Source organism: Podarcis liolepis (genome assembly GCF_965112155.1).
Source record: "Podarcis liolepis genome assembly, chromosome: 1".
In the NCBI taxonomy this organism is placed as follows: domain Eukaryota; kingdom Metazoa; phylum Chordata; class Lepidosauria; order Squamata; family Lacertidae; genus Podarcis; species Podarcis liolepis.
In genome coordinates this window covers 122,188,040-122,206,621 of record NC_139554.1, presented here as the reverse complement: position 1 = coordinate 122,206,621, position 18,582 = coordinate 122,188,040, and the positions used below count along the sequence as shown (strand labels likewise).

Below are 18,582 nucleotides of genomic sequence, written 5' to 3'. Positions count from 1 at the left end.
AACCATGACATCCTCTGACTGGAGAGACACTAGCACAATGGGCTCCTCTTGAGCAAATGTTCCTGGTTAGTTGTGTACATCTGGGGCTGGCCCTAGGGAGAGGACAATCTTTCCCACTCCAAATTCTTGGCCTCATCCCCAGAATTTGGGGAGTCTGACACTGGGGTCATGACTGGTCTCTCAGTCACTGCCACCTACGAGGAGAGGAAGAAGTGAGTCAGTGGAAAGATTGGAACTGAGCAGATACATTGGCCGGTCAAATCCTGCAACCCTGCTGCTCACGCTGGTGAGGGAAGAAGATGGTGGTGGTCTTCACCATGGCAGGTCCTAGACTGGTGCAGCAGAGAGGCTCCAGCCCAGCAGAGTGGTGGTGATGGTTGGATTTCTCTGCCCAGTGGCGTAGCGTGGGTTGTCAGCACCCGGGGCAAGGCAAGTAATTTGCGCCCCCTAACCCGTGGATTTGCGCCCCCTAACCCTAACCCCCAGGTGTTGCGCCCGGTGCGGCCGGCCCCCCCTGCACCCCCCACACTACGCCACTGTCTCTGCCCACATACTTTCTCTCAAAATATGCACATACCCTCCAACATTTCTCCAATGAAACTAAAAGCATTTCTAAATTCATTTTATATTTTAATGCACACATATCTATATCTATCTAAGTATATAAATTTGTAATGCATTTTTGAGCCAATAAGCATACTGGAAAATTCAAGAAGTGAGAAGGTTTAGGGGCAACTGAATTTGAATATGTGCCTTAGCCCAAGGGGTGTTTTCCAAGTCAGATCCTACTGGAATTTGTCATTCTTCAAGCATCCTTAAAGAGTCTACTGTCATTGTTCCATTGTCTATAGTTCTTTGGGATAAGACATTAATATTTTCTGGATGCCTTTTATTATTAGATCTATTACTTAGTTGATTTGTTTCAATAGTAATTTAATACAGTTTATGGGAAGAAAAAAGGGGGGAACCTTTGACTGCTTCTCAGCTTTGAACGGAGACAAGTCAACAAACAAGTAAGAAATAAAATAGCACTGAGAATCACCAGTGTGCAAACAGGAATCTTAAAGCCATTCTTTATAAATAGCTTAGAAATACCTACCATTAAGAATTCTTCCTTGAGCAAAGTCCTAAGGGTCCTACCATCTCCAAATTATGCAAGTAATTAAACTAATGCTAATTTCTTTCAAGGGATAATTTCAAAGTATCTAGGGATACATTCATATATTCCTATAAACTTCAACTAGATTAAGAATGGCACTCCAGGAGTAACTGAATCTGTAAAAAAATACCAGTTAATCAACAAGAGGAATAATATGTAATATGGAGACATCCTGCACACATAGCAATTGCATAGTATCAGTATAAAACAGCATGTCATAGGATAATATATGAAATTCAGAGCCACAAAAATATATTAGCAGCATTCTTCTATTTGGAATATTATTGGATTATTATTATTATTATTATTATTATTATTATTATTATTATTATTAAGAGATGGGTTGTTTGAAATGGATCCCTTTGCAAACATTAAGGATAACGCAGAGCATCTTTACCTAATCCAAGAGTAGTCACCACAGTCCCTTCCACAAATTGTAGGAAATGCAACTCTCATCATCCTTGACCATTGCCCATGCTAGCTGAGACTGATGGGAGTTGTAGTCCAATAGTCTCTGAAGGGCATCACGTTGAGTGGGGTGAATTTACATGCCCTTTCCCCTGTCTGCTCCATGTCTGAAGGAGGTAGTGAACTCCTCAATAATAAAGTGGAAATCTTAGAATGCCTTCACACTGAAAGCTGAAAAATATTCAAAAGAAGCGGTATTCAAAGGGAGCGGTATTCAAATGGCTCAGAGGTGAATGAAAAGGCCACTTGGATTTAAAACCTGCCAAGTGGCGACCCCACATTTTAAACCACAGGAGTGGAATTTGACAGCCTTTCCTTCTCGTTGTTATTCTCTTCAAGTCCAAGTTTCCTAACTCTTCCTTTGCTGTCCACAGGTGTTTCCAGTTTCATTTTTAATACCAATTTCTTTAATAGGCTCAGTCTCAGCGGGGGTCCCTTTGCTATTTCTGACCGAAAGACTTCAAAGCATCCATCATTACATCCACTGTGGTCAAGTCAGACATTTCCTCCCCCCCCCCACATTGATTTTTAGCATATTCTTCTTGTAAATGTTACAGATTCCACTTTGTGTTCTACTTTATTCATTGTCTTTTGACTTATCATTTGCAATGACTGGATTAAATACCCAAGGAGCTCAGATTCACCATGACTGTGCTATGAATGACATTTAACACTTCGTGGTGGTATAGCATGCAAAAAAACAGGTACGGCAGTGTGAAAGGGACAGTAGAAATCAAAACAAAATTGCCACCAGTATAATCAGTAAAACTAGTGCAATAAAAACCACGTGTAACTATACCCTTAGACAGCCCATAGCAGACCCTCCAAGTGTCCCTATTTTCCAGGGACAGTCCCAGATTTACAGAAGCTGTCCCACTTTTCCTTAGGACGTCCCGATTTTCATCGAAAAAATGTTGGAGGGAGTTATGTGACTCCCGAGCCAGGGAGATAAGTAACTATACAACCTTTAGAAGATATCTGAAGGCAGTCCTGTATAGTTTTATTATCTGAAATAAAATATTTTTTATCTTGTTTAGTATCTGAAGAAGTGTGCATGCACACGAAAGCTCATACCAAGAACAAACTTACTTGGTCTCTAAGGTGCTACTGGACAATTATTATTTTTTAATATAAGTTTTATTATGTTTTTATATATGTTGGAAGCCACCTGGAGTGGCTGTAGCACAGATGGGCAGGGTATAAATAATAAAATTATTATTATTATTATTATTATTATTATTATTATTATTATTATTATGGAATAGGATGTCCCTATTTTCATCAGAGAAATGTTGGAGGGTATGCCATAGGCCAAAAATTGTTTACCAATCATGCCTTGGAACATAGGAAACTGCGTTGTACACAATCAGATCAAGCGATCCATCTAGCTCAGTAATTCTAGCCATGGTTGGGAATGGATTTCTAGGGCAAGAGTGACTCACAGATACACCTGGAGATACCTGGGATTTTACCTGGGAAGTTTTGCATGAAGAGTTGATGCTCTACCATGGAACACTGGCATGACTCTGGTAAGTTTGGCTTCTCTGGTTGTTGTTTTCAAAGGTTTTTGACAACAGTGTTTGCAGGAATCCAATGATTGCTCTGCTCTAAGCAGTAGCTCTATCAACTTCCACATGGCAAATCCTTCAGGGTCAAGCTACTTGAGATAGTTGTGGAAACCTTTTCCTTAAGCAGGGGTGGAGAACCTCAGCCTCAAGGTGTGAATGCTGTCCTCAGAGGCTCACCCTTGTAGGCCACACCTCCTCCTCAGTCACAAACCCTGCTTCACACCACCCTCGAGAATTTCTGCCTCCCTGGAATGTGTCCTTGAACCTCAAGGTAATACCTCTCGGTTACCTGGATAGAGGGCAGAGAGTGGTGTGTGTGTGTGTGTGTGTGTGTGTGTGTGTGTGTGTGTGTAAAAACTTGGGCATAGTTGGCCAATTGGTGCCAAAGAAGGACAGAACTTTTTTTATGTATGCAACAACAGCAGCAAGAATATTGATTGCAAAGTACTGGAAGACACAAGATTTACCCACACTGGAAGAATGGCAGATGAAGGTGATGGAATACATGGAACTGGCAGAAATGACTGGCAGAATCCGAGATCAGGGAGAAGAGGCGGTGGAAGAAGACTGGAAGAAATTTAAAGACTACCTGCAGAAATACTGTAAAATTAATGAATGTTGAAGGGATGTTGGACTGAAAATAAGCGGTATTGGTAAAAAGACAAATAAGAATATGTAAATGCGGATTGACAATGGTTGGAAATATATAGTTATAAAAGGTTAAGATAATAAATAAAGATAAATGATAGAGGGTAAGGATATGCTGAACTAACTATGTGAACTAGAATACAGAGAAGGGGGTGTGAGGAGGTCAGGAAATAAGTAAATGAAAGATATGACATGAAAGTATTGACTGTTTTTCTTTCTTTTTCTTAATTTTCTTCTTTATTGTCTATTTTGTATTTTTTTCTCTCTCTTTTACTATTGTTATGTTTTTTTTACTTTCTTATCTACAATTTTGTAATTTTTATTGTCTGGAAAAGTTTAATAAATATTATTTTTAAAAAAAACAAAAACTAGCTGTCAGGGAGCCAGCCAGCAATAAATCACACGGAGTACGTGACGTTAACTCTTTATTAGAAGAAACAAAGCCTGCTCAAGGGTGCCAGGCCTAATGAGCACAGCAACTCTGGTAAGTCTTGCTCCTATGAAGCCATTGTGGAGGTTGAAGATCTCTGCCTTCCCACAGTTGCCCAAACCTCCCCCCACCCCAGGTCCTTCCGAAGCAATCTGGAACTATGCCTGTCTGTGCTCCTCCCTCTTCATACCGCTTTTGGTCCTGGGAAACCAGAGGGGAGAGGAGATTGTTGCAGCAGGAGGGAGAGACACCCTGACTTCTCTTCACCAGCTCGACTCATTTCTGCCTCTTAACTTTCCTCCTCTCCTGCTTCTGCCTCTGCTTCTGATTCCGGACCTCTCTCTGCCACAGACTCTCCCTGCTCACTAAACCCTGCTACTTCTTCAGCTGCCAACACTGCCTCCTCCCAGGCTTCTCGCTCTTTTCCCACTGACCACTCATCGTTGTCCCACCACTCTGAACCTTCTTCCCTTGGGGGGTTCCCCAGCTGGTGCCTCCCACCATTCTTCTGTGCCCAGCCAGTTCATTGCAGAAGCCTACTGTACAAAAGCTAACAATTATATCCATTGCTCCACCCACTATTGTCTCTGGCCCCACCCACCACTGACACTTGCCCCCTTTCACCTTTGGGGTGAAAAAGATTCTCCACCCAAGCTCTAAGGGAATTGCAGATTTATTCTTTTTTTATTTACCATCCAAAACAGAAAGCTTGCAGAGGGGAGCAAACAAGTGTTCATATCTTTCCTGGTGTGTTGTTTTTCCTATCAAAATCCCTCCTACAAATTGCATTCTGCCCCCAAGGGAAAACATCTTGGGGGAACCAATCATAAGACCGAATGTAACATGTAGTTTGAACCCAAGTAACTACTGGGAGATTTCCAGTCTGTTGTTTCATCCCTCGCCATCTTTAATAGCCGACGGTGCATTCAGACAGTTTATATACATCATTCTGAGTCTCCTTTTTTCTTAAGGGAATCTTTCTGTTATTCAGAGAAATTTACCCTAGAGGGCATGAAATTCTCTAAAGGAGAAGATGGAATTTGAAAGTCCCCGACTATATGTTTTCTAGTAATTTATTCATTGCTTTGCTAACCCAAAATTCTTCTGAGAGTATGGCACATATCCACATGATATTTCTCTATGCTTTATTTTATTAGGAGTCTTCTCATTTATCCAACAGATGTATGGGGTGGGGTGGAGTGGGACATATATAAGCAGAGGTCCCACTTGTCTACACATACACACAGTTGCTGTAACACACAAGTTATTTCAGTTAACACTGACATTAACTTACATCGTAAATGTTTCCTGCTGATATGCCTTCCTCCAGTGACTTAGGTTAACACAGCTACTGCTTTTGAAGGAGGATTTATAAAAGTTCACTATCATGATTTAACATGTTTAAGGAAGGGCAAGCAAACTCTGAAAGGGATGGGAGAGAGAATTGGTTCAGCTGGCATTTTAATGTGAAAATTCCTTGTTTGCTCTTTCACAAATCACACGGAACGTGGCTGTTCTTTACAACTTGCACTCTTCCAAATTGTGCAATGCAGTTCTCCAATCAAGTAACAAGTACAAAAATGTGAACGCTAAGGGGAAACGGGGGGGGGGGGGCAGATGCATATGTTACTGAAAATGTGTAATATTGTGGGAGGGGGGTGCTTGAAGAAATGTATACTAAAGTGCTCATGAATTTTCAGGGTGGCATAAAAAAATTTTTTTAACTGATGCAGAAATCTGAATAAATTGAATTTATGATTAGAGCTATGAGAAACTGAAAGAAATCAGATCCATCCATCCATACTCATTCAACTGTGATTTGTGTGTGTGTGTGTGTGTGTGTGTGTGTGTGTGTGTGACAAATGAAAGACATGAAGACACGGATGATAACAAGGATAGAAAATTGGGTTCCTTGCTCCCCAGCCTGCAGCTATTAGCCTGTGCACATCTAATTTGAGGGCAACGATCCTTTGCCCTCTGCTGTAGCCACAACTGAAAAGCAACACTTGTGTCACATTTTTGCTAATAGTGATTTATTTTATTTTGTCTGAAGGTTTATAAACTCCTTCACAACAAAATGTTGCTCGGAGAGTCCTCCCCTCACTTTGGTAACGTCACAGATAAGAATTAACAAGCAGTTGATAGATTTATAGTCCTTTTATTACAGCTTCATGTTGCGATCACAAAATACACAGCTCTCTGCCTAGTCTGAATCCGACGTCCTACTTCTGCAGCAAGGAGTGTGCCAATGGGAAGTTCCTCCCCCTCTCACCTCCTTTGTTCTCTGATACGTTCGGACCTCTGAGTCCGTGGGAAAGGGGTTTCCCCCACACTCTCAACTGATGTGTCTCCCAGCTGCCCCCTCCCTTCTGCATCCCTTGTCATTATCTCGTAGCTGGGTTTAGCCGTTTAGTCAATTAGTAGTGTCCGACTCTTTGTGACCCATGGACCAGAGCATGCCAGGCACTGCTGTCTTCCACTGCCTCCCGCAGTTTGGTCAAACTCATGCTGGTAGTTTCGAGAACACTGTCCAACCATCTCGTCCTCTGTCGTCCCCTTCTCCTTGTACCCTCAATCTTTCCCAACATCACGGTCTTTTCCAGGGAGTCTTCTCTTCTCATGAGATGGCCAAAGTATTGGAGCCTCAGCTTCAGGATCTGTCCTTCCAGTGAGCACTCAGGGCTGATTTCCTTCAGAATGGATAGGTTTGATCTTCTTGCAGTCCATGGGAAGAAGAAAAGTTTGGATTTGATATCCTGCTTTATCACTACCCTAAGGTGTCTCAAAGCAGCTAACATTCTCCTTTCCCTTCCTCGCCCACAACAAACACTCTGTGAGGTGAGTGAGGCTGAGAGACTTCAGAGAAGTGTGACTAGCCCAAGGTCACCCAGCAGCTGCATGTGGAGGAGTGGAGACATGAACCCGGTTCACCAGATTACGAGACTACCGCTCTTAACCACTACAGCACACTGGCTCTCTCAAGAGTCTCCTCCACCACCATAATCCATGAAGGAGCTCGTAGCTGGGTAGCTCCTCCCTAATCTGTTCAGCTCCTGTGTCTGCCTGTCTCTCTGCTTCTGAAAATGCTGGAGGCAAGGCAGGGTGTGTGTGTGTGTATTCTCCCCCTCCTCTTCTGATAGAAGCTGATCTGCCTGTGACTGCATTCCCCAATCTTCAGATCCAAACCATTCCCTGACAGCTGCCAAATCAATGTACAATGAGATACATGTATTCATCCCCCAATGTCCATTGGTATAGGGCTGAGCCCCCCTAGCCCGGGGGGGGGGGGGCAGAGGCGGCCAAGCCATTCCTCACCTGCCTGCTCCTCCCTCCCTCCCCCTTCTCTTCTCCCCTTGCTGTCCTCCACTGCCTTGGAAGATGTTACATGGCTTGGCACTGTCTGGCTGAAGGTTGCCCTGGGCTGCAAAGCATTTGGAGACACCACACAGACACTTGGGAGGTCTGCTACAATTGTGTGATGGCATGACACGTTTGAATCACATGCACATGACATGCATGTGACGTCACACACATGAGACGCCCCCCCCCCCGCCAATGTTGGGCACAACTTGGTGCCTCTGTCACACACACGCACACAGAGGAAATTACCAAGTCAGTAAACGGAAGCCAATAAAACCATTTCTGTAATTCTATAATGACCGCTCCCCGCTTAAAACGGGGGGGCGCCCTTTGCGTGGACGCACGCAGCCCCTGGATCTGGAGTGGCCCCATCAGCATAGGCTTGGCTTTGCCTTCCCTCAGGTGGGATACCTGGAGGTCCCCGCCTACCTCAGTCAGTTGTCCAATCCCACCTGGGGGAAGCGTTGCCAAGGAGACCAGGCCAGGTAGGGGGAGGGATTACCTGCCCACACAATAGAGGGAGGATCTTACCTGGGAATCCTCACTTGGCTCCAGAGCTTCTCCCACCCTACCCACCCTCAGTCTTCTTTTGCAGCTTAACTTTTCTTCATAGGTTTTGCAGGTTAACTTTTCTTCACAGGTATGCGGGCGCTGCTACAATAAGGTCACTGTTAAATGGCCGGAAAGGAATTTCCCTGCATTGGCAGGTTTCGCCTTTCCCGTAGCAAAACGTCACAACTTTGGCGGTATCAGGCCTTGGGCGGAATCCTTTAGTCCATCTTCCTCTTTGTGGCGGCGATACCAGGGTTCCCCGTTAAAGGGGTTTCTGAAGGGAGGCTTTGACCGTACACCGAAAGGTCATCATTGCTCTCCCCTGCGGCGGCGGCGTAACGGGGGCGGCTATCTTTGCTTGAACATATGTTCTCCAGAGCCGGCCCATCCCCCCCCCCACACTGGATAACCCTGAAGCTCCCTAGGTCCCCGGCCGGGGACTGGGGAGGGAGAACGACCAATGCCTGAGCCAAGGTCTACCCACATTTGAAATTTAATAAAGTTGTGGCCAATTTAATCCCATAGCACGTTGTCTTGAGTCGTTATTACACATGACGGGGGGGAACGCTCGGGATCTGGGGACTCCGCCTGTCCACGCAATTAGCATTCTATAAAACAACTGGGTCGCAGTTCAGGGAATCATAGAATCATAGAATCATAGAGTTGGAAGAGACCACAAGGGCCATTGAGTCCAACCCCCTGCCAAGCAGGAAACACCATCAGAGCACTCCTGACATATGGTTGTCAAGCCTCTGCTTAAAGACCTCCAAAGAAGGAGACTCCACCACACTCCTTGGCAGCAAATTCCACTGTCAAACAGCTCTTACTGTCAGGAAGTTCTTCCTAATGTTTAGGTGGAATCTTCTTTCTTGTAGTTTGGATCCATTGCTCCGTGTCCGCTTCTCTGGAGCAGCAGAAAACAACCTTTCTGTGCTCTCTGCCTGTTTTGTCTGGCTTCCATTTGCATAGCATTCGTGCTTTAAGTGCCCAGAAGTTATTTGAGCATGTTGATCTGTCCGTTGACCAATTACTCTTTTTTGACCTGTCGAAAAGCAGCCTACCCTAGTTATATTATCCCCTGAACTGTTCTGCTGCTGTTACAAACAAGGGGAAGTGGGGGAGGGGGAAGAGAGAGGGAAAACCCTTACAAATGAGGCTGTAAAGTATGATTCATACGAAAGATGTCATCTTCTGTAATTGCATCCGAGGGGGATGCCTGCCATGCCCTCTGCCAGGAAGATATTCAATTATACTCATTGCCCTATGCTACTCTTCAAGTCTGCTTTTGTATCAGCCAGGGCCTCTTTCTCAGAAATCCTTTGAAATCTTACTTCCCACTCTCACCCCACCTCCACGCAGTGCTCCTGATTAGCTTTGCTATTACAGCGCTCAATGGCTTTTTTTATTGGGAGAATTGGCTCCCGAGGCGACGTGTTTTTATTACATTTTGCCAACGAGGAGCAGGCAGGCCTGGAAACAGTCCTGTTTTGGAGGTCAGAGATGTGATCTAGTTACCTCCTGACTCCAGACGCCAGTTGGGAGGCCAATTCTGCCTTTGCCTGGGACAAAAAGGACACACACAAAGCCTTCGTTGTTGTTGTTTATTGTTGTATATCTGATCACACCGGGAGCCAAACACTGTAAAAGGCGGGTTTTCAGATGATTCGAATCACCTTACGCAGTTCCCCGCTGGAAAAGAAAACGAGGACCTCATGTCCTTTGAATGTTGCTTTATGCCAGGATCTTTTCAGGCCAGCCCAAGGGGAAAAGGCAAATATAATAGATTAACCAGTCTTCAGCTACAAACAAGCTGCATTCAAGCCCAATTCAGAATGGACAGCTGGGTCTTTACAGCATTGGTCAGTCTCAAGCTGGGTCGTTTTTACGCAGGCAGAACAGAATGAGGGTCAGACACAGGACACATAATGAACGCCAGCTATTTCTCCATCAGATACATGGGACACACGAGGGCAGAATATACAACCGATGCAACCAACCAATGTACTTTTTCCTCATCCTTGCCTATTATTCACGTGCGTCATTTCAGCTGCTGAATGCCTCTGTGCAATGCATTATACAGCACCTTATAAAATCGTGCAGCAATATGTATGCCGCATATGACAGGCACTGTATTTGTCTATACAAGGAAAATGAAGGGAGCAGCCACAGGTAGGTGATAAAAGGATCTGTCCATTTTTGGTTCTCTTAGATTCTCTTTTGTTCTCCCAGTCTCAGAATCAGCTGTGCACATTTCTGCACCAATGTGTTTTTCTTTTCTTTCTTTCTTTTTAAAAAAATGATGCTAATTCTTCAGCATTTTAGTGTGAGTTTCACGCAACAAATGCTCTTTAAATGTAGTTTTGACCAACAAATTTTGCAAGGAATTTCTCCTAATATGATGCATTTAAAAAAATCCACTCGTGTGTTTATTTGCATGCACACTTTCCTTGAAAATATTCATTTTCGTAAGCAGGGGTTGGTTGGCGAACTGTACCGCAAAATTCAAATAAATGTGAATTTCAGAGAAAGGCTGTGGAACGGTTCACATATTGTTCCATAAAGTGCAAATTTGAAAGTATTTCTTTTAAATGTGAATTGGATCAAAACTCCTCCCCTCTCTAGCCACAGGCTCCTTGCCATGCACAGAGTCATCTTGGCTTTCAGATTTCTTCAAAGCCTTGCAGCCTGATCTTCTACACATTTTATGGAAGTCAATTGCATTAAGTTCAATGGGGCCTATGTTCTTGAATGAAATAATAAGAATAATAAGTCTTGTAGTACCTTCCAGAGCAATCTGGTGAGAAGCTGCTGTGGTGGATGAACCATCAAACCCAAAGCTCTACTGGACTTGCACCAGCAGGGCAGAAGGTGGTGGCGGAATGTTGCTTTTTGCTCCTCTCTGCCATCAGAGCACTGATCGTAGAAGAGTAACAGTGGTGGGACTTTCTGTGGCACGTCTTCCAAGGGTGAGTCACCAGCCCCTGCCATGGTGAGGAAGACCTGAAAGTTCATTTGGACTTTGGGGGGTCCTCCCTGGGACCATCGGATCAGAAATGGCTCATCAGGTGGGACAGGCTAGCTTCTCAGCAGGTGGGTCATTGCTGGTCACCAGGAAGTAGAGAGGAATCACCAAGACATGAGAGTGTGCAAATTTCCCAGCAAAGCCAATCCAGTGCTCCTTTCAAAAAATCTGGGTTAAGGATTCACCACAGAGGCTGCCATATATGCAGTTTTGATACAGCTTTACACAGGGCTAGCCTGTGGTGGCTGCAGCAGTGGTGGCTTCCATTGAGATCTCACAAGAACTCATTGAAAGCCATCAAAGAAGAAGAAGAAGAAGAAGAAGAAGAAGAAGAAGAAGAAGAAGAAGAAGAAGAAGAAGAAGAAGAAGAAGTCTTGAAAGACGTACACTGGCTCCCAGTACGTTTCCGAGCAAAATTCAAAGTGTTGGTGCTGACCTTTAAAGCCCTAAACTGCCTCGGTCCAGTATACCTGAAGGAGCGTCTCCACCCCCATCGTTCAGCCCAGGCACTGAGGTCTAGCTCCGAGGGCCTTCTGGCAGTTCTCTCACTGCGAGAAGCCAAGTTACAGGGAACCAGGCAGGGGGCCTTCTCGGTAGTGGCGCCCGCCCTATGGAATGCCCTCCCACCAGATGTCAAAGAGAAAAACAACCACCAGACTTTTAGAAGACATCTGAAGGCAGCCCTGTTTAGGGAAGCTTTTAATGTTTAATAGACTGTTGTGTTTTAATATTTTGTTGGAAGCCGCCCAGAGTGGCTGGGGAAACCCAGCCAGATGGGCAGGGTATAAATAATAAATTATTATCAATCAATCAATCTTTATTACAGTCCAGAGACCCAACAAATCGTTACAAAGCAATGCACAATTCTATTGTTGTTGTTGTTGTTGTTGTTGTTGTTGTTGTTGTTGTTGTTGTTGTTGTTGTTGTTGTTGTTGTTGTAATTTATACCCCACCCATCTGGCTGGGTTTCCCCAGCCACTTTGGGTGCTCCCAACCAAATATTAAAAACACAATACAGTGGTACCTCTGGTTACGTACTTAATTCGTTCCAGAGGTCTGTTCTTAACCTGAAACTGTTCTTAACCTGAGGCACCACTTTAGCTAATGGGGCCTCTTGCTGCCACCATGCCGCCAGAGCACGATTTCTGTTCTTATCCTGAAGCAAAGTTCTTAACCTGAAGCACTATTTCTGGGTTAGCAGAGTCTGTAACCTGAAGCGTATGTAACCCGAGGTAGCACTGTACATGACCCCTTCAAGTGATGCTTCAGGGTTTGTGTGTGACAGGGATTGCATATTTCCATTTTGTCAATCTAGTGCGACATGCTGCACTCACAGGGACCGATCACACACCTATGTGAAGCCTGTAAGCAGGCCCTGAGCACAACAGCACTCTCCTTGCTTCCAATCATCAGGAACTGGCATTCAGAGGCATACTTCCTTTGACATTGGAGGGAGAACGTAACCATCCTGAAACAAATCTTTCTGAACGGAAGCATGCTGATCTATAATATGAAGGATGTGTTTAAGCCCACTTCCAGGAAGGCCAAACTAACTGTCCTTGCTTACCGTAAGTAGCATTATAGAAATAGTTAAAGAGATATATCAGCATGATAGGCTGTTGATAGGACTGAAAGCCTTTGGGCTGTGGCCTGCTTTCTGTTGCTCGAAAATTATGCTTATTACTAATACAATACAATACAGGAGGGGATAAATTACCCCAAGCAGGCGCGGTAAGCATGGAATGAGCTCAGCTGCACCTCAACCAACTGATCCTCTTTCATTCCATGAACAGAGCAATCCCAAGGTGGTGGTGAAATATGAAGGCTGTTTTTCCATCTTAGCTGATGCTTTGCTGGCCCGGAGCCTAAAGGGTACAAATGAGGCTTCAGGAACACGCTGCATCTCTCCATCTGTTTCCAGGCTGTCAATTTTTAGAAAACATTTTCCGTCCTCTTGGTGGGGTGGGAGGGAGAGGTCTAGGGTGCAATCCAACTCCCACTTTGCACTGGGCTGGGGCTTTTTATTAGCATTGAGCAGAAGCATCCCCTCATCAAGATAAGCCAACCTCTGCCTATCCTCCAGCTGATTTGGAGGGGAGGTAGTGCCATCACCTGCCCCATATATTGAAGGGTAGTCCGATAAAGGATTCCGGGGTGTGTGGCCCTGTCCAAAGCCTATGGAGGGGAGGGCCTAAGGCACACCCCCAATCGGTGACCCCGGGGGAGTTCCTACTTGATGTGCTTCCCCTACTGGTGGTTAACCCTTCCTGGACTTCAAGTGGCCAGGCTGAAGTCAAATATAGTCGGTTAGGACCAATGCCTAAGCCAATACCGCTCATCACCTGTAACCAATAAAGTTGTGGCCTTATTTAGCCCATTAACCTTAATAATTGTGTCATGTGTCATTATTTCCACTGGGGGGGGGGGAGGGAACTCGCCACGCAGTGTGTTGGTTCCTCACCTGGGTTCACTGCCATCACAGGCCTGATCTAAACCCAATCATTGCTCTAGGTCCCGGCTGCAGCATCCATTTGCCTGCACCTCTGACTTCCACCCCAGATGCAATCTGCAACAGGGCTGCAGAAGCAGCTGTGCCTTCTGTTCATTCTGTTAACCTCTGTTGGGCAGCAGCTGGGATTTAGTTATGCTTAGTGGGTGTGACTAAACAGCTCCCTGTATCAGCATATCCGGGCACTTTTGATGGTTTAGTATCCTTTGGATCAAAGCTACTTTGGATCTCCCTGTCTGATGTCAAGATCCAATCCACCCTATACCCCGGGGTTCTCCCTTCTCAGTAGTGGCACCTGCCCTGTGGAACACCCTCCCACCAGATGTCAAAGAGAAAAACATCTGCCAGACTTTTAGAACATAGCCCTGTTTAGGGAAGCTTTTAATGTTTAATAGACTATTGTAATTTAATATTCTGTTGGAAGCCGCCCAGAGTGGCTGGGAAACCCAGCCAGATGGGTGGGGTATAAATAATAAATTATTATTATTATTATTAGTAGTAGTAGTAGTAGTGGTAGTATTACTTCCGGGGTCCATAGGATTGCACCCCGACTATGTTAAGGGTGTGTGTGGTGTGCATTATGGTTTGAATTCCAGGCTTGAGAAATGTATGTGTGGATTAAAAAAAAAAGTTTGGAACATCCTATTTTGCTTAAGCTGAATAAATGAAATTCGGATTATCAGAGGTGCAGAGCTAAACTGGTTCACTTTTGAGGAAACATTCTGGTAGTGCCAATGTTGCAACCTCTCTTTAAGCATTATTATTATTATTATTATTATTATTATTATTATTATTATTATTATTATTATTATTATTATTTTATAAAATATTTATTAAGATTTTAAACAATATAACACCATACACATAGACAACCCAAAAACAATAAAAAACACCATCACCAAAATGAGAAAATACATACAAAAAAGAAGAAGAAAGGACATCAGACAAAAAATCATATAAAAGACATAAAAAATAATTCAATTTCATAGACCAAATTTCCATAACCCTCTTTTCTGACTCCCTCACATCTCCCTTTTCTGTGTTCCCATTTACAAAATCTTGTTCAGCAATACTTCACCTTCTCTCAAAACTTATTTTAAATTGTACGATTCAACTATTATGTCTCCAATTTTACCCTTTGTTATCAAATATTTAAATATTTAATCTTGACATAATATTATTCAAAATTCACCTTTGTTCTTATAATTGAGTTATTTTCATACACCTCTCAGCTAAATCACTAATGCCATATTATCTTTATATCCTGCATCATTCTAGCATTCATACAATTTACAATACTTTTGCAAATAGTCCTTGAATTTCTTCCAGTCCTCTTCCACTGTCTCTTCTCCCAGGTCTCGGATTCTGCCAGTCATTTCTGCCAATTCCATGTAGTCTATCAGTTGCATCTGCCATTCTTCCAGCGTGGGCAAATCTTGTGTCTTCCAATATCTCTCTTTAAGCATTATTTTCCCCAGCAATGCCTGCCCAAATGCTCACCTATGATTTACAGTGCCTTCTTTTTCAGTTGCTGGCACTCAACTGCTTACATACCGTAATGACATAATCTCATTCTCTGCTTGACCCATGATTAGCATGAATCAGTTATCTGACCAGCCAGAAAGAAAAATTGTCCTAAATCTTAATGGCTTTCACTAATGTCATCACAAATTTGATGGGTTACATCAAGTCATGCCATCATCCCATTCATTATATGATCTCCCAGTTGGCTGGGATCACCTGCCAAACTAATCCAGAAAGTAGAAAAGAATAGTTGCCCAAAGAAGAAACATGTCGTCCCCCCCCCCCCGAAAAATCCTGGGAGCTGTAGTCTGTGAAGGGTGCTAAGATTTGTTAGGAGATCACTATTCCCCTCCCAGTGCTACAATTCCCAGAGTTGTTTAACAGCCAATTCCTCTTTCCATGGAACTCTGGGAAGGGAACAAAGGTCACCTAACAACTCTCAGCACTCTTGGCAAATTACATTTCCCAGGAGTCTTTGGGGGAAGCCGTGACTGTTTATATTGGTATGATACTGCTTTAAATGCTGTATGGGTCTTGAATTTTGCCCCTTATCCAAGTGGCTCAATGCAGAGTACATGCCTGCCATCACTACCACTGTTTCATCTTCACAAACAAGATGGAGGTTCAACTCCTTGTGGGATGTGATACATAAGTAGCAGTCAAGTACAACATTCCTTGTTTTCCTAGAGTGGACATGCAGGGGAATGTTTGATCCAGCCAGTCGAAAACCTCCTGTTTCCTCCTGGCTGGGGTATACTTCCTTTGCATGTGACTAGAGGTGGGCTTGACTTTACCTGTCCAGCTAACAAGAGGGCAAGGCATACAGCAAACTCTCTCTCTCTCCTCTCTCTTTGACTTCCTCTATCGTTGGAGCAGCTTTTTTAGCTAGAGATGTTTTGTTTGCTTCCAGCCAACAGAGGAAACTGGGATTATCCCCATATGGAATAGATCCAGATGTATATAATTTGTAACTAAGTCTGCCTTCAGGGATCCAACTGTGAACTGATGATGTGAGTAAACTTCTTTTATATACTTTTTTTAAAAAAATTGAGGCATGTTTATTCTTTTAAGAGGGATATAAGGGAACTTACCAGGAACCAAACACATATGTTGTGTGTTTAAAAGGGGAATGTGAAAACTCTGCTAAGTAAAGGAACTTGCTAGCACAAGTCAAAAGGTAAAGCTACCCTGACCGTTATGTCCAGTCACGGACGACTCTAGGGTTGTGCGCTCATATTGCTTTACTGGCCGAGGGAGCCAGCATGACTAAGCCACTTATGGAGGAACCAGAGCAGCGCATGGAAACACTGTTTACCTTCCCGTTGGAGCGGTCTTAACCACTACACCACACTGGCTCTCACAATGGGAAACAGTGTCAATCCTTTAACAAACTTAACAGTACAAGCCTAACCATATCTACTCAGAAGTCAGTCCTAGTGGATTCAGTGGGACTTAAGTAAAGGTAAAGGGACCCCTGACAATTAGGTCCAGTCATGACCAACTCTGGGGTTGCGGCGCTCATCTCGCTTTATTGGCCAAGGGAGCCAGCGTACAGCTTCCGGGTCATGTGGCCAGCATGACTAAGCTGCTTCTGGCGAACCAGAACAGTGCACAGAAACGCCGTTTACCTTCCCGCCGGAGTGGTACCTATTGATCTACTTGCACTGTGACATGCTTTCGAACTGCTGGGTGGGCAGCAGCAGGGACCAAACAATGGGAGCTCACCCCATTGCGGGGATTCGAACCACCAACCTTCTGATCGGCAAGCCCTAGGCTCTGTGGTTTAGACCACAGCGCTACTCGCATCCGTAGCGCAAGTTAGGAAGGATATTAATAAACAATATATCCTCTCCTGGTTCCCTGTACATCCCCACACTCCTGACTAAACCAGCTTAAGGTATAAATTGCAGAATGTTCCACGTCTGGCTATCGGCAATTGTGGTGGGGTCAGTTTCACGCGGTGCCCTTGAACACTGGTGAGATCACCTGAGGTCACTTGAGTCACACACTCAAGTGTATCTTGCCATGAAACTTCTCTATCCTCATACACAACCCCAATGTGAGCACAAAATTCTGATTTTCAACTTACATCATTTTTTGCTCTGACATTTTTTTCTTATTGAAAGGCAGTGCATTCTATTATATGCCTATGGGTAGGTCCATCAAACAGTACAGAAAATGCTAACACAGGGTGACATCCATTATGGAATGTTGTCTTATAGATAGGCATAAATCAATAACAGAAATCCAGATAAGCAAGCAGAATCCCTGAACTTTATGAAAAGATCCATACAGGCAGCTGCTGCTAACTCATCTATCCTAGTGGAACAGGTAGCATTAGATTGAATTGAAGCCTATGGCATAGAGCATCCATTTAAAATAAACTAAGGAACAGTTCAATTAGGCCGGTGTACTTGCACCCAAAATTAAACCTTAGTATTATTTAAAGGCAGGTAGCGCAGTAGGGAAGATCTGTGGGGGTTTTCTCATTTTTCTCAAAAATAGTAAGAAACTTTTACACAACCTGCTTTTAAAAATGAGACTCTCAGCATGAAAATACATTTTTATTAAAAAAAAATAATGAATAAAACTTATTTAGCTGCAGAATGCATTCAGTTTGGTAAGGCAGTGAGGCAGGGGAAAAATGCATTGCGTGGCTATTCCCTCCCCCCCACAGGTGGAATAAATAAAGACAACGGACACAGCGATTTAGGTTTAATGGGCGAAATTGGCCACAACTTTATTGATTACAGGAAAGAAGGGTATTGGCTTTAGGCATTGGCCCCTAACCGACTATCCGGTCTAACCGGGAAGGGTTAAACACCAACAGGGGGAGCCACCCGAGATGCGTATCCCTAGGCGCTCCCCGAGGGGTTACCGCTCGGGGGCGCGCTTTAGGCCCTAGCCTCCGTAGGTTTCGGACGAGGCGTCGCCCCTCGGAGTCCTTTAACGAACTACCCTTCAAGCATTGGGGGAGGTGATGGCGTTCCTCCCCCCCAACCTCATCTGCATGACAATACCCCGGCCAATGCCTACCGCCAAAAACCAAGGGAGTTGTGACGATTTGCTACGAGGTAGGCGAAAAAACCAAGTGGCTCACAAAACCAGCCAATTAGCCAAATGGAAAAACTCCTACCAGGCCCCTTGCGGCGACCAGCCGAAGCCCATAGCAAGATCGGTGGCAAAACCTAAAGGGCGGGTGGGTGGGAAACCGTGTCGTCTCCCGGGCGAAAAGGGGTGAGCCAAGGGCTGCCCCGACCTTAAGTGGCCTTTCTAAGGCCCGCCCCTGCCGCCAGCCGATTGGCTGGCGCCAAGGGGATGTTAAATGGGGGAATCCCGGCG

General features: G+C 44.4%; 1 long non-coding RNA gene across 1 annotated transcript in view; it reads right to left on the bottom strand.

The window, feature by feature from the left end:
* Positions 1-488: 488 nt before the first annotated feature.
* Positions 489-18,582, bottom strand: part of LOC310691175 — a 471,343-nt gene continuing 453,249 nt past the window's right edge. Inside the window, exon 3 of the long non-coding RNA XR_014518369.1 lies at positions 489-540. This is a non-coding gene — a long non-coding RNA (uncharacterized lncRNA). The remainder of the gene's footprint in view (positions 541-18,582) is intronic.